This window comes from Thermobia domestica, chromosome 13 (genome assembly GCF_964235325.1).
Source record: "Thermobia domestica chromosome 13, izTheDome1.hap1.1, whole genome shotgun sequence".
Classification (NCBI taxonomy): domain Eukaryota; kingdom Metazoa; phylum Arthropoda; class Insecta; order Zygentoma; family Lepismatidae; genus Thermobia; species Thermobia domestica.
This window is the reverse complement of record NC_137466.1, coordinates 63,269,786-63,275,415: the sequence shown is the minus strand read 5'-3', so window position 1 is coordinate 63,275,415 and position 5,630 is coordinate 63,269,786.

Sequence of the window (5,630 nt, the reverse complement as noted above, 5' to 3'; positions counted from 1 at the left end):
GTCATGAAACGTTCTAAAATGTTATAAAAGGATCACACTATTAGTCTTTCTTCCAGGTATTGTTGTCATTGAAAACAAATAAACAAAACTGAGCGAAACAACCATAATGCAAAAGAGGTTGTTTCCTAAAAACAAAAGTCACAAGAATGGGAATAATGTCTTCAATCAACATTTTACAGCAGGATTGAATGCAGCCAAGAACATCATCAATTACCTGTAAACGAGACAATTCTCCCAATTATCCTACAATAGGTTATGGACATGGCGTCCCTCTACTTCAACACAGGCGTTACAGCGTCGCAGTAAGATCTGACGCATCCGCTGTAACAACCCAGGATCTGTTCTTATAGTATCACAGACAGCGAGTATTCGTGCTAAGTTCTTCTCCGTTGTCTATAGACGTTTCATAGACAAGTGTTTTGACATGACCCCACAAGAAAAAATTAAGTGGATGCAAATCTGGGGAACGTGCATGCCAATTACAAGGACCGCCTCTTCCAATCCATCTGTCACGAAACGTTTGATTCAAATACTCTCGAGCATTAGCTGAAAAGTGGGCTGGGGCGCCATCATGTTGAAACCACATCCGTTGAGAACACCGAGAGGGACATCCTCTAATAACTCTGGAAGTATGTCTCGCAGGAATCTCGTATACACTGGTACAGTTGATCGTGGTGGTAGTAAATATGGACCTATTATCTGATCACTGATAATACCCGCCCACATATTTATGGCGAATCGGTCTTGGTGGCCCCTTTCCACAATTGCATAAGGATTTTCGTCTGCCCATACATGACTATTGTGACTATTAAATATCCCGTCTTTCGTAAAACAAGCTTCGTCGGTGAAAAGCAGGTAGGAAGCAAACTGTGGATCAATTACAGAGCGTTGGAGAAACCACTCTCAAAACCGAACGCGAGGTTGAAAGTCAGTTGGACGTAAGGCCTGAACCCTCTGCGGGTGATAGGGGTGTAACTGTTGCTCGTGTACTACTTTCCAAACAGTATCTTGTGCTACTCCCCTTTCACGTGCTACTTTCCGGGTACTTACTGTTGGGTCTTGGGTGAAACGGTCAAGCACTTGTTCTTCAAAGTTCGGAGTACTTGTGGTTCTTCGTCTTCCTTGGTCGTAGTATTGAGGTTGTAAATTCCCCGTGTCTCGTAAGCGTTGAAAAAGTCTGGCAAACATAGTATGGGCTGGATGTCTTCTTTCTGGATACTTCAGTCGATATAACCTATTAGCTTGTCGACTGTTGTCATTTGCTTGACCGTATACAAATATCATGTGCGCAAGTTCTGCTATCGAATACTCCATTTGATCTCACATTCGAACAAGCAAAGCACAAACTGCACTAAGGAACTCGTACGCTACGAACAAAACCACATGAAGAATGACCTTCCACCTTCCACAACACCTTCTAGTAGGGTTGTCTTATACTTTCATTACCTTCGATTGTTTTCTACGACAGAAGGAAGAACAAATGCTTGTGATCGAACCTGCAAACTGTGGTGTACTTCAGGTGATAGCACCGTCTGTGAAAACAAAATATCTTCTAAATGATAACAATACCACATGTTAAGCATTCTAGACAAAATCTCGGAATTAGTCCTGCAAAACATCGGAAGCAGCGACTAAAACAAACGTCCTGATAAATTGTTTTTCCTTGTTCTTTTTCAATGTTCGGGTAACGCACATTACGGCTAATGATAAGAAACGGATATTTTACTGTTGTTCTCTGGCAGTGGTCAAATTAACATGGGATGGCGGAAAAATCCCCCTCTCGTAAAAAGTATCCTCGGCTCGTATCATCAAATGAAATAAAGTTTCTGCCTGGAAGAAAACACCCATATCCCCCGGTTTTTCCCCTTAGTTTTACTTGCTTTCAATGACAAAACTACATGAAAGAAAACAATGATAGTGTGATGTTTGTACAACATTTTAGTACGTTTCATGATTATTCCCTTTATTAAACGCGTCTATACGTACAATGAACAGAACAGTGTACTATCATGTATTTAACATTTGTACTAAATTATTCACATTTTCCTTTCATATTTTCCCCACTCTTATTTAGTGCGCGTTATGCAACCACACATGGCACGTATAAAACTGTTCGCCATTTTGTGCTTGTGCGAGATATCGACTTAGTACAGACGCATTATTGCTAGCAGTTGGGACAGCTATTCATCTTTATCCTTTTCGACCCATCTTTCTTGACAGATTATCCGGGAATCCCTACGCTCCTTTGGGGAATCCCTTGTGCACGAATTGCACGATCTCGACCTAAGCATTTTTGAATACAGCAGCTTCGGTGTCTTTGACGTGACCATGCCGCATTAGCTCTATCATTCACCATAGTCGAGCTATAGAGCTTTGAATGTCAGTTTCCCACGCTTTCGGCACCTTGTAGCTCCGAAATTATGTACGTTGGACAAAAGTTTATTTGAACTTTTTTTCTTGTTTCCGTGTCAGGAATCATCCCTTAAATTTTGTAACATAGTCACGCGGTCACCCTATATATATATATATATATATATATATATATATATATATATATATATATATATATATATATATATATATATATATATATATATATCACAATGTGAAACAAAACTCCTTGTTTTGACATAGATCCAGTGTCTCAAGAATATTTCCCATCTCTGCTCAATTTCTCTACTAATACCGGAAGATCTCTTTAGAAACTGGATAGTAGATTTAGATTTAGAAATAGTAGATTTACCGATTTCAAGATTTATAACAGGTAATAAGAAATCTAGAAATGTTTGTTAATATGCATTCAGTTATTCCTACCCTATGTTGAAATAGGAATTGCCCTTATTGAAATCGGAAGTGGTAGGTCTACCGGTTTCGATATCGAGTTCCCAAAGTTGGGAAGTCTACAATAATTTCACAACATCAAATGATACTAATTTGTTTTGATATAAATTCAACATCCTGTGAATAGGTTCCATATTTACCCTTATCCCTTTACTGAAACCGGAAACGCACTTATTCCTATTAGAAACAGAAGTGGTAGATCTAACAGTTTCAGTATTCAGTTGATAGCGAAAAATGTTCTTTTAAATATGCATTCAGTTGTTATTACCCTATATTAAAACCGGAAGTTCCCTTATCCCTCTATTAAAATAGAGGTAATAGATCTTCCGGTTTCAATACTGTATCCCCTTAGTTAGGAAGTTTTTCATAATGTTAAACAAAACTCGCTCTCTATGGGAAGGGGGAATATGTGTGTATGTATGTGTGAAGAGGGAGTGTGTTTGTGTGTGTTAAAACAAGATTATATCATGAAACATTGAGAAACCAGTTTAAAGAATTGCTTAATAATTGCGGGTGTAAATTGTTTCAATGATATATTATCTAAAAGCTCAGGTTGAAAGAAGGCCGAAAAGTCTATTTGTTGCAACACGCGAGTGCTCGATACAGGAAGAAATCCCAGATGCTTAACTCGTTCTCTCCAACCAACCTAGAGGTGTTCGCGTGATACAAATTGCTCTTTGCTGTAATTTGAGTCTATGCACACGCTATTACATTGTTCTCCTCTGATCCACTTGTCACGCTTTGAGCATTTTGCCTAATAACATTTGACATGATAATGTGATTCATAGCCTTATGGGCCTCATGAGATCATTGGTGGTAACATTTCTATTCTGATTAGAATTTTCATATGAAATTAACGAAAAGTTAAGAATACAGAATAAATTATTAATCATTTTAAGACGTATAAGATTATGCTTGTATTTATTGCTAAGATATCGTACATTTAAACTTTTTTCAGGATTTTGTATTTTATTTTTTTCAGTTATGTTTCCAGATTATTTTATTTTTCATCTCGTCTCGATTCGTGATTAACACCAGTTGAGATACACCAGGCACGTAGCCAGGATTTCGTAAGAGGGGGGGGGGGTGAGTGATGAAATACTGTGGTTATCACACCAGGGGCTTGATCATTCTAAACTATATTACTGGCAAAGTATATTGGTTCGTTTAGCCAGGATTTCGTAATGGGGGACGTGACATGAAAGACGGTGGTTACACACCAGGGAATCGATCCGTCTGAATTATCTGACTGGCAACATACCCATATTGGTTTGTTAGGACAATAAAATGAGGATATCTTAATAAGTATTTTAATAACATACTTTGAAGAAATCTCGAATAAAAGAATACTGAAAAAGATATAGTCTTCCAACGTCATTCGAACTCGGTTCTTCTTGTCTTTTTATCTTCGTTTAATGCCGTCAAGGGTAGCAACGAGATTTATTTCAGCAGTAAAGACATCCTATAAAATGGACCAATGTTACCGCGAAGTTGAAAATTTCTTTAACAAGTGTAACTGGAATCTATGTTGCCAGGCTCATATTATTGGTGATTGGGGGCATTTGCTAAGTTCTACCTGAGAGTATCTCTGATCGAACACATTTATCTATCGTTATTTGTAGTCCATAGGATTAGCATGGAACTAGATGGAATTCGGAATGCTCCGTTACACTAATATGCTATTTTTAACTTCACCCCCCCCCCGTTTCCTTCACACAAAGCTCCTCATAAGAAAGAGTAACCAAACGCTTGCTGTGGCTTTTTATTTTTAACGATGGCTCTTCTTTTTCTCGTTTCTTTTTGTTTCATCCTTCCTTATTTTTTTATTTCTGGTCTCGAAGGGAAAGAATGTCCGGACCCCCCCCCGGACCCACCCCTTGGCTATATGCCTGTATAGGGTCAATCTTGCTAATAGATTATTTGAAAGGATTTTATAGGATGTTGACAGAAGAGAAATGCCTCGTTAATGATTACAGTCAGTTTTGTCGCCTTTCTTGTGAATTGGAACAATGATTGGTTCTTTCCACTCTTGTGGCAATTCTTCCTTGTTCCAGATAAGGAGAATGAGTTTGTGTATCTTGTTCCACAATTTTTCGCCTCCAGCTAAAATTAACTCAGTCGGAATTTCGTCTTCACTCGGAGATTTGTGTTTCTTCAATTTCTTTATAGCGGTTTCTACTTCTAATAATAATAATGTTTGATTATATAGTTTGTATAAAATTATGACCACCTACCTACTATCGATATAAACCCGTCCAGTCGATAGCTGTGTCACCTGCAGAGGAATGCCTAGCCAGACACACGTACGGTACATGTAGTATCAGTGAGAGTGCTGGCCGTCTGAAGAATAGCGAAAGCGCACGATCTATTTGAGTTTGACCGAGGGCAGGTTGAATGGCCAGGAGAATCAGCACGAGAATTTCGGAAACTGCAGGACTTTTCGGGTGTTCGAGGAATGCTGTGGTGAGTGTCTTCAACAACTGCGAAACCAAGGGGAAACAACGTCCAAACGTCGAAGGGTTGGGCGCCCCCACGTCATTACAGATGTTGGACGTCGTAGGCTGGGCAGACTGCTAAAACAGGACAAGCAGCGAACTATAGCTGAACTAACATCAGACTTTAATACTGGGCAAAGTAAAAGTGTGTCTGAACTAGTGCTCTCAACGGGTCGGGTTGAAGACCGACCCGACCCGACCCGTGACCCGAATTGACTGACCCGAACCGTGATCCGATCTGATTGACCTGACCCGATAACCCGACCCGAGCTGACCCGGTTGACCCGACCCGAC